The following is a 12,206-nucleotide window of genomic DNA, read 5'->3' as shown; positions in this document are numbered from 1 at the left end:
ATACATCATTATAACATATATACAAGATTTCATGGAGTTTGCTTTTAACAATACGTGTCACTTTTACAAATAGAATTTTTCTTACGTGATCTAATAAACACAGGGTGTACAAAACGTTCTGATCGTACAACATTACCACTATTGACGACAAACCAGGTAATCTTTTTTTCAAATTAGCTTTACTGTATGCAGAACTGGGTTTATAGCGCTAGCGTGTAACAATTACGGATTTGAATACACTCTCAAACACAATATTGTTACATCGTCAAACACTTGTGGGCAAAATAACTTAGAATTGACGACCAACCAGGAATTTAGATATTGCTAGCGTTTGTAATCAAGGATTCAAATACGTTTTCGAACACATTAAGCGGTTACGTCATGAAGCACTTGTTGTGGACAAAACAACTTAACATTAAAAAATGATACATTTAAGGGGATATAGATTTACTGTCTTGAATACATGGATTCAACATTGTACATTGCGGATCCAGGAAACTTGTGAGACTTGCAAGGTACATACATTTGAGCGTCATTTTTCCATTTTGTCATCAGAGGAAATTGATGAATTCCAGTGTGGGAGTATGCTTTATATTGCCTTTATCCAACATCGAAGTCCCCTCTTAAGACTTGAAAGTTCCTCACAACTAGCCCCTTAGTGCGGGACAGGAATATACCTTATATTGCCTTTTTTGGCATCAGAGTAGGATAAGTTCCTCTAAATCCGCCCCTGGTTCGGATCCGGTCTCCTGTTGTGTTTGTTCTTCGGAAACTTGGCGTAATCGATCGCACAGCGGCTGACAGAGTTAATAAATGACGTCATTGTATTTTCGAATCATGTCCATTCGGATCTCGTGTTCCCTCGCTTTAAGACGCAAGGCAGTGATACTGCTCGACCTCAGCTCCGGATTTACCGTTCCGCCATCGTTCGGCGACGCGTTTTCCGTCGGAGAAGTCGGAGGCGATTCGTTCGAGCATTGCGAGTCGTCGGAGTTCGCCGCGGAACCCTTTCTCGGCATATTTCCACCGCCGTCAGGTGGCGCTCTATGCTGCTCGTGCATTTCCTGCGTTATCGATGACGTCATATTTGCCAGCATGTGCCTGAAAGTCCCCGGATGCGGAGAACCCGCGCCGGAGACTTGGAATTGAGTAAACTGGCCGAGATCTTTGGCAACAGTAGGCGCACCGGTCGATGACGGGTAACCAGGAGAGAATAATAGCGGGATGTATCCACTGGGAATGTTGTATCTGCTCTGATATGACCTGAGAATAAGTTCGTTCATCGCCTGGCGCTGTTGATGTTGTTCCAACGCCTGACGAGCGAGAGACGACACTGCTGCCGCTGCTGTGCTCGGATAGTACGAGTGACCTTGATTCGACGTCACTTTTTCCTTCTTACGCCATTTGGCGCGTCGATTTTGAAACCAAACCTACAATGAGCAAGAAATTCGACATAACAATTCCGTTCCTGAAAGTTTTCCGATCGGGACCGAGTTCCACATTTGAAAAAAAAATATCACGAACGAGTTGTAAGTTCCTGCTGCCGTTTTACACCGAATTATCTCAATCGATCTAAGGCCAATAGAAATTGCGTTTGGGTTGTCAAAATAGGATTTATGTTTTCGGGGGACGGTTGAGTGGTAACAACGAGGGGGATAAGGATAACGAGAAGTCACATGACGTCGTCAAAATGAGACCATTTTTTGATTACTTGGAGAACGGAATTCTGCAAAAATCATCAAATGAATTTTTTCTTATTCTTTTAGCCCAATCTCGAGTTTTCATAGCTATTCCCCCCCCCCCCCCTACAAAAAAAGGTTACGTCTGATTTAATTGTTAATCTAGCGATTTTCATAAAGTAAGTTTTCTTTATTTCTCGCATCATTTCAATCAGATTCGTCACAATTTTCACTCCTTTTGCTGCAGCCCTTCGGAGATTTTGTGTGGGGGGATACTCGAATGATAAAGAGAAATAGTTTTTCAAATTCTCTTCCAATCTAAAACGCCAGATATTAAAAAAGAAATATTTTTTATGTTGGATTTCTTCCCATCATTTGTTCTGAACTCCAAGTAATCAATAAAAAGGGCCTTAGTTTGAAATCCATGTAGAAGAAAACCAGGTGCGACTCAAGTTGATTTTTAACATTCACCACCACGTAAACTCGCCTACCTCTGCCTTGTTCGCTGGTAACAACGGCTACGAGTACTGTATCTTCCCGCGCACTTAATAATAACCGGTGTAAATTGGTCTCTCCATTTCTGCAGAGCTCAATTACAATTATGTCAAACGGTACTTTGTATAATACGCCGTACTATTATGCGTTATTAGCCCAAAACACGGCATAACTATCACGCATATATGAATTACAAACGATCCAAATTGAATAATTGTCAAAATAGCCTTTAATGAAATTATGATGATCATCATCGATCGTAAGTGTGTGTGTTGTGTGTGCAGGAAAATTAACCAACGAACAATTTTCGCGTAAGCACCGCATATGATGCATATATTACAAAATATACACACACAAAGACGCGTGCGCGCGGGGCTTAACTCGGCAGAGTTTGATAGCGTAATTTCGCTATCGTTTTCTTGCAAGGATAACTTTCCTGTATCCGAGTAATGATTGAATGAGATACATAGACACTTTGAAACGGGCAATAAAAGAAGTAGGAACCTACAAAAAAAGATTTTCCTTTCCTGTGAAGTTTAGCGAAGAAAAGTTGTGTTTTTGATCATTTCGAATGGTCGTTCCACGACTTTTCAAAAAAAAGAAGAAAATAGCGAAAAGTTTCTTTGAAAATAACATCGCGCGAAACCTACCTGTACCCTTGCTTCAGTTAGATCTATTCTCAGTGCCAGCTCTTCTCTGGAAATTATTCAAACATCGTCATTAGCAAAATAACTCAATTTCGAACCTTCGTTTGTGCGGATGAAACGAGTGTTAATTTTGAAATCAAATATTTTTCTTCAATTTTTTAACTCGACCATCGGATCGGATGCAGAAATTAACCTACCTGGTGAAAACGTCCGGATAGTGCGTTTTCTGGAAAGCGGCCTCGAGTTGTTCCAATTGGAAACTCGTAAACGTCGTCCTATATCGTCGCTGCTTTCGTTTTCCGTACTCCTCCATATCAACGTCTGTGACGTCACGATGGTGTCTTTCCATCAAGAAACCGGGTGGAAATCTTGGATCGCTAGTACCACTACTGTCCGCACGGGGTCTCTGATTGTCAATAGGCTCGGGCAGATCGCGTTTTACAAAAGAATCGCCATCGTCGGAATGTCGTTTGTCATCTCTGCATTCGACCTCGCCGGGTAGAGGGCGCTCGCCTGGAACGGAGTTTCCGTCGCGCATTTCGAATTGTTTCAACCTCCAACGACGGTCGTCCTCGGCTGCTGCGGGCGGAGTAGTTTCATTTTGAGCAGATCCCGCGTCAGATACCTCGGATGATCTACCGGAAAACTTGGAGTAACCGCGGGGACAGGCAGATATCAGACTGTTGTAAAATCTGTTGTATTCCGCCATCTGTAAACTGTGCAATGACGCCGTTGATACTCCAGGTATCCTGTCAGTATTTTGTAGCGTTAGATTTAACGCCGCTTCTTGGTGCTGACTATACCAGGGTAACGCCGGCATGTTTCTGTATAAACCAAGCGGCGGTGGTGGCGCTGCGTATTCTCCCATGGCGGCCATGTTTTCGCCGCGTCTCGGATTTACCAATGGTCGATGGACGCGTTCCTCGTCGAAGCCAGTTTCACTATCGGATACTTCCAGGTGATCTCCGCTACTCGTTTTAGTAGGAACTTCTTTGACCTCTTCCGAAATCTGTTTGCGCGATGTCGATTCGAACGATCCGGCGACCCGTCTGCGTTCCTCGTCGGTAACCGGTCTAGTATCGTCGGCCGTCGTGCGTCGTTCGTCCGCGTAGAATACAGCTGCATCGCCGCCGCGATCGCCCCCCGACCTGTTCGGCTCTACATCCATCTGATCTGTAACAATAATGAAAACAAGAGTAAATTAATATAAATTAGGGTTATTACGCTATGAACTGAGTCCTAATCATCTTCACGATGGATTCATTTCCATAACTTCCGGTACAGCCAGCTTCCTCTGGCGCGAGTCAGGACCGGATGCAGTTTCTATCTACCAAGATAAGTTTATATTAAATATTAATGCGCACATTTATTGTATATTTCATCTCGCAAAACGTTGATTAAATATGCCTATCATCTACTATGTATATGACATTATGTCGAACTTCCGTCGTTTGATTCGATTTAGTTAGATATTTATATCCAGACGTGAAGTTAACGATCGATTTCTTCCCCCTCTCCCTCCCTCCCTCCCTCCATCCCGCCTCCCTCTATCTCACTATATCCTCTCACTGGCTCGCTTTGTCTATCTCTTCTGTTAGATATTGTTTTCGAAGTGACCTATCATCACATCATTTATATACATAATTTTGATTATGACGCCATTATCGGCATGCGCTGACCTTTTACACAAAACACGGATCGCGAGTTTCGGTTAAGAATGAATAAAGCGAGTGCTCGGGCATTAGCAGCGGCGTTTTAACCTATTTTGTTTATTCGCCGATTTCTAAACGTTTTTGCCTTGATACCTGGTATTGGCCATTAGTAAAAACTATTTCTTTGGATTAAGTGTCATCGGTAGCTTCGAGTGCGTATTATTCTGCTTGAACTTGCGTCTCGTAAGTCGCGACAGGAAAGATGCTCGCAAAAGCCCCCTCGAATGGATGTATCCGAGTCGGTCGGTTTCCGCTAGCGATGCGTGCATGATCCCACATTACCGTCCATTATGTACGCCAAATAAAGCCTATTGTAAAAGCTCGCGTCTTTATTTAAGCAAACGATTAAATAAATCTATTTCGTTTTTATACCGCAGGTAGAATTGCCACTTAATCCCTCGTGTGTTTCGACGACGGCGACGAGTGCGCAACCTCGAGAAGACTCTATTGTTTCGCTCGTATTGTCGGCATCGGAATCACCGAGAACAATAGTTTCCCCGCGAAGTTTTCGTCTGAAAAGTACGACACTAAACGAATGTTTATATTCAGACCGCGAAAGATGTCGTCGTTTCGTTATTTTCGAATCAGATTTTATACGTAAGATTTGTTTATAATTGTGCGTCAGGTACATTGACGCAGAAACTAGTGTTTGCGGTAAACTGTGGGGCATCCATTGGAGATAGGACGCATATTATACCACCCCGCAAAGATGGAAGGCTCCCTTTCAAAATGCTTATATTTTTGCGAAATGTTCTATCTCTTAGTAATTTTTGATTCATATAAATCCGGCATTATCGTCCCGTTTCAATTAGATATGAAGGCCTATTTTGACTTTAAGGCATCTAATTCTAAAACAGTTGATGTCGTTCGGTTTTTCTGCTATATAGATATATATGACATTTCAAGTGTAACCAGTGTTTCAGAATTGGACTCTTAGTAAAAAAGTTATATAAATTAAGTAGAATATCGGCAATTCTTTGTTCAATTGTGGCGGTTCCTACTGCGCGGTCGGCGTCCGGTTTTTGAAGGATTGATACTGGTTGTTTAGAGCGGGTGCTGAACACGTTCCTCTACTCGAATTTAATGGATGTTGCGGTCGACGGTTGTTAATATTATCGATTTCAGACTTCTCAAACGCATTTGACTCGATTTTGTTTTTTGACATGGTAATTAAGCATTTAATTGATTCTAATTGTGAAGTAGGTTCGATTATGGGCTGCCTCGTTACGGCGAAATGAAGGGATCGTATCCGAGTCAAGACTCCCCGAAGGAAACACATGAATATGGCAACCATTTCAAAATTTTTGACCCCTTATCTTCGAGGGGAAGATGTGAAAATGAATATTTGCTGTATATTAGACACACTTGCCGTACGATTTCATCAAAATACAGATAGTTGAATACTCATGTAATCATTCATTTTCCCTCCGGTTATTTTCCCTGCAGTCAATTTCCGTCAGTCATTAACCCTCTGATCGTTTTCCCTCCAAAAAATAAAATGTAATAAAACGAAGAAACTTTTGTAGGTTCACTTTTCTAAACTTGACAGATTACTACTCAGTACTTAAATAGTTGAGTGTTAAGCAGTCGAATGCACGTATTACACATATTATAAGGGATGACTAATCTTATTCACAACAACCGTAACCCGAGACTCATCCCAGTGTGTCTCGCTAAATGTCGTCAGGTTCGAATCCCCGAAACAAGACCGCCCATTTCCAAGCGCGTTTTTTTCGATTGAAAGATGGTCCCCGAATTAATGTAATTATGAAGCACCAAGCTTGAGAGTAGCTTTGTATACAAGAGACGTATCGGGTGAAGGGTACTCAATCGACCGGGTAAAATTAATTTCATAAATACAAGTGTTAGCCCTCTAACCGTTGAGGCCACTTATCGACAATTAGTCAGGCAGATTCTCACGGTACTAAAAATCTTGGGGAGAGGATCTATTCGTGCACTCTGTACCTCTCGCTCCTCTATCACAACCGGCTGCCGAGGTTTTTCATCACCTCCAAACCCTTTTAGCAGGTTTCTTCATCCACCTGACGATGGTGTAAGAATTATACACACCTGAGCTTCCTTATTTGTTAGTTACTTCCGTTTACGTAAAAGTTGCAAATTTGATTATATTTTCGTTGCAGCAAACTGCTCTCGGGGTCGGGTAGTTGTGCGAACTAACCGGGGGGGGGGGGGGGTTGTTGGGCAGTTAGAACTACGATTTGCCTCGTCGACAATAAACTAAATCTCTTATCTCTATTTAATTTCGATCATTAGAAAAGAATAGCCTAAAAATTGCAAGAAGGTAAAGAAAAAAAAATCTAGCTTACACATATTGACATCGTTCTGTGTTAAATTACACATTGAGCTGTCGTCTCTGTTTGTTCAAGGTTGGCTTTTATAACCTCCGCATATTTCTTCGGTGCTTTGCCGATTTATTTAAAAAAGAAAACCACCCCGACGGACAACACCACTATCGAGCAATATGAATTAAACATCCTGTCACAAGATTTTAAACGATACCCAAACAATAGAGAGGAAATAGGCCAATATCGCCGTGTGAATGGTAAACGTGTATTTGTATTTTTTTCACAGAATTCACCGGCGACGGTGTAAACCGCTCGATGCCGTCGTTTCATCGTCGTTCAGGCCGAGTTTATCAAATTCTATAAATTACATTATAAAATTCGATACGTTATCGAATGAAACCGCCGGCGGTCCTATTAACTAGTTTATGTTTTATTCAACGGCGGCGAACGAACGCGAAACGACGAAGCGAGAAACGGCAACAATGGTCGGCGCGGTGTGCGGGGGAACGCGTGCGCCGGCTCGTTCATCGCGTCGCGTGCACGATGAAGCGCACGCACACGCACGCACGCACAACCCCGAATTATCGACCTATATCGCCGAGTGGTATTTGCTATATCGCCTTAAATAATCGAGATTTTTTTAAACCAACAAACCACACTATCAGCAAAAACAGCTTAAAAATGAGCTAATCTAAAAGGATAAGTTTTGAGATTGGATTTGAGATAATTAAAATTTTGAATTTCGGTTCACTGAGAGCTACAGTGACAATAACGACAATTTGAAAGATGTTGCTCTCGTTTGATGACGTCTTTAATTTATGTTCCTTGGTTCTTGTAGCTAGGTGCCTATGACACGTTTGCAACGACGAACACATTTACTCATTAGAAAACTTGATAATAATTATAATAATAATTTATTCGGCGTAGAACTATAAGAATATACTCCGCACTTTACATATAGGAAAATAAAAGACTTTATAAAAAAAACAAACTACACAAACATAACAATCAGCAAAGATAGTTTAGAAATATGCCAATCTAAAAATATAAGTTTTAAGTTCGGATTTAAAACAATGAACTGATGGGTATTCCCTTAATGACTGGGGAAGGGAATTCCATAATAAAAGAAGCCCTAAAGCCACAAACGAGTTTAGGATTTATCCTGGTTTTGCTATTGTGTATTTGATAATTATGATAATCCGTAGATTCATACGGCGCACGTTTCGTTCATTAGCGCTTTGTTGGTGTATGTAAAACTGCATCTACAGTACATACGCTTTTACTGGGAAGCAAATCTATCATACTGTGTTTAAATGTGTTCAGATCATCAATTTTCTAAATCTCCAAATCCAAAGATTTCAGATAGAGATTGGAAACAACTATTTCTAAATGACGGCAGTGGTGCGGGGACAGAAGATAGCCAGAACTGGGTCGGAGGGGATGTGCTGGTGGTCCGCGTGTAATTCTAAAATCCTGTGAATAACGAGGGGTCAGGTTGTTTCAAGACGCTTCATCCTACAGATATACACTTGGTCTTACCTTGGCGTTGGTGGCTTGACGGTTTCCCTATCAGACTTTCGATATCGTACGGCTTTCCAGACATGTTTCAACTTCTGAAATAAAAACGATTGTTCTTATGATAATATCTCCTCCGAAGCTGCCAAGTTGTGGTGCTGTCTCTGTGAAGAACGGCACGACTATGTAACTGTGTGTCCATCGCGAGCGTTAATAGAAACCGATATTAGTACCATTAGCGGTATGATAATATACATTTCGGCTCGCGGCGAACTAATAAATATGTTTGGAAAAACTAATTAACAAGTTGTAACTAAACGAGATGATAGTTTTGTGGAGGCGATGATTGGATTCAATTCAATGATAGCGCGAATGTGACACGCCCTGATCGCATGTGAAATTTCTGCTGTCACGCATGTTTAACGGTAACACTGTGTATAGCAGCGGGTACGGATCACAGGCCCGAGTCGAATTTGGCCCGTGCCAAATTAGAGAGAGCGCGCTCGCACGTAAACCACTCATTCGATACTTAAACAAAACTTAAGTGAAGTGTGTCACTTTCTGAACCAGTAGCAATTCAAACGCAATGATTTGATCCGTGCTAAGATTTGGTACGGGTCTGGTCCCTCCTTGATTAACTCGTTTTATTAAATATCTTTGTGATCAGATCACTCAAGTCGGTCCCAAAATACCCGACATGAGCGAAGTCTTCTATAATATCAATATCTATTATCATTTTGGTTGAATTTTCTCCGAAGATGGCGCGCTCATGTTTCATGTATCAACATCGCTGGGCCATGTTTTATGTCCATCTCAAAAAGCAAGTTAGAACCGTTAAAATGTTCTCTATGTGTTATTCTGACCCAGTTCGATCCAGAGTTCCGAGTTAAGATTTGACTCAAAGCTGACTCATCGAAAATGAACTAATCTTAACTCAGAGTTAAATCTAACTCACAACTATAGAACCGGGTCCTGTTTCTGTGACAATAGTAAAATCTGTGTTCAGTGTCGAATAGTCTTTATTTTATACACATCGCTTTGTTTACCTCTATTATGTATTGACTTGAGTATTTTACATCAGTAACTAATGATGAGTAACGTTTATGTGGGATGAGATGTGAATTATCAATTTAAATGATTGAAACATCATTGCGCTCACGCTATATTCCATTTTGAAGACCGCCGCATCTATGCTGATTTTTACCACCCGATTCCGATGAGACGCTCGCAAATTCGGTTAAATCATGGACTCTTAAACCAAAACCCTAATCGTTTAGAGTCCACGGTTGAAAAGACGATAATAAATGGAGTACGATTTCGGCGGGTGGCGTCGAGAACGATTACGGGTATGTTTGATACATCGCCGGCCGAATAGGGGCAAAATCCGCGAATGTATCGTGACAAACATCGACGCCTTTCTGCTACGATAATTGCATAATTTCAAATAGGTTTATAAGCCGCTATAGCGCACCTGCGATCAATTGATATTGCCAATTAATTAATTAAAAGTAGACGAGTTAGAGATTATAACTGTATACAAGATGAATAGAATTAATAATTCAAATTTGATTTATATACAGAGAAAGTGGCATGATGCGCGAGACTCGATATCTCTAACTGATCATCATCACTTATGCATCGTATTTGATCTTCTAACCTGATGTGTATTGCTAATTATGAAAAGTAAATTGACTATTAATTGATTTGAGTGATTCGGATAATTTCAGCATCGCCGACGCGTTTATACCGATGCGGCGGAAGTTGGCGTGTTGGCTCGGCGTCTCGGGGGTAAATATTTGCCGGCGACGCTTTCTTCAAAACGCGGCTCCTCGTCCCCAAACAGGTTATATCCTGATGGAACCAACATCCAAGCTATCTATACCCAACTCTCAAATGTCTCCGTAAGCGCTGCAGAATCACAGGTCGGATGCACCAAGCACAGATACAGTGGGTCTTGGGGCCAGGTGCAAGAATATCTATGTATTGATTGGCCCTCTTCTGAAACAAATTTCACTTTGTACAGTAAAATTTTGAAAGTGTTCTTCAAAAAGTCAGTTGTAGTAAAAGAATCGGGATCTACTCTTGGTCCAACCTGATAATTCGATTGAAGTGGTATTTGTGCTGTTTAAAATGTACATTAATCTTGACCTATAACACCTATATTTCTAAAAGACAGCTTTGTGCATTAACCCGTGTTTAATGAAATAGTGAGTTGTTATTTTTATCCGAGAAAGTGCTTAGATTTGTTCGTTATCAAAATATTTGAGGTGAAATTTCATGTTAGTTTTGATGCATCTAAGTTCTGGTGAAAACAAGATCCCACTTTTTCGTCACTGTGGCGAATAATATCACCATATCTAATCGCATTGAACATTTTAAAACGCTCTATTGTCCGGTTCAAATTAGTGAGGAACATTGTCTTAGGACATTGACAATTCAATTTCGATGTATGTTATGAATATGCAAATTAGGTAAAGTATTTGTTTTTCAAATTGACCATCGATAACGGAAAACGCCGATTCATTTCGAATACGAAACTAAAATCAAAATACCGGTTTTTCATCCTGCAAATCATGACAGTCAAATTCAACGAAGTAGAATGATGATATTTTCTTTCATTATTTACACTAACTAGTGTTTAATTATAGAAAAAAAAAAAAATTATTAAACAGAATCTATTTTCATTGCTTCGACGAAATAAAGAGATAAATTCAACAATCTTTAAGATAGCACTGAACTAATGTTAAAAAGCTTAAATACTGAAAAATTGAAAAACTAAAGATATCGATAAGAAAATCTATAGCGTCAATAGATTATAGCGTGAATAAAACTTACTTACTTCTTAAGCGTTTTCTGTTGTTTTCTTTTCGATTCGTCGTTCGGTATTTCTATGTTTCGGATGTCGACGGTTCGATGTTGACCCAGCTAATAATTATGTGGTCAGTCTGTTTATTTCGTACCTGTTTGGCGCAGGAGAGTGAGATATCATATTTGATAAACAGCTCTCACTGAGCGTATTTTATATTCCTTATTACCCAGTTGAGCGCTGTTAATTGGCCGTTTTGAAGTCGTTCTTCCCCCGTAAGCGCTGTTTATTGGTTGCAGCAGCGACGTGGAGTAGACTCCGGCGCTCCCTCCCTTGCGCAACGAAGCAGGGGCGATGAGATGAGTTCGATCTTAAAATAGGGATTACACTTCTTATTTATTCGTTGGTTGATTCGATTTGTTGTACCTTACAAACCCACCAGCCACGCCTGCCAGGAACGCCATCAGGTCCCAGTTCCGCAGTTGTGAGTTACGTTTTGACTCTGGGTTAACTCATTGAAAATGAACTGATTTCAACTCATAGTTAAGTTTAACCCACACTGTGGAACCGGGTGCAGAGGGTTAGATTTTGAAATCGGAACTCGATTAGTACAGATATAATAGTAAGATGGTCGTTTGTACGATTTACATGATTTATTTTCTAATCGAAGTACATGATTGAAAATTTCGACTGATTGGGGTTAATTTTCTCAGCGCGGTTTAATAGACCGGTATTACCTTTAACCCGGGGGCTGACGCAATTGATAATGAATTGAGTTAGCCCCGGGGTTATAGATAAAACCAGTATATAAAACCGGGCCTGATGTGTATAAGTAAAATGGCGGAGATTTCGAAGTAACCCTTAAGATCATATATTGTCCACTTTTGGTCACTGACTTCCTTCGTGTAAATAGTCCGAAATTTGTGATTTTAAATTAGTCTATTCTTTCAGTTTAGATGATAATGATGTATACAAGTCCTCTGCGTTGTTTGTCCCGTGTGTTGACTAATAGATTGATTGAATCCTGTAGAAAGAACCGCAAATTA

The sequence above is a fragment of the Tubulanus polymorphus genome, chromosome 9 (assembly GCF_964204645.1).
Source record: "Tubulanus polymorphus chromosome 9, tnTubPoly1.2, whole genome shotgun sequence".
Taxonomy (NCBI): domain Eukaryota; kingdom Metazoa; phylum Nemertea; class Palaeonemertea; order Tubulaniformes; family Tubulanidae; genus Tubulanus; species Tubulanus polymorphus.
The sequence above is the reverse complement of the archived record's forward strand: the minus strand, read 5'-3'. Positions refer to the sequence as shown.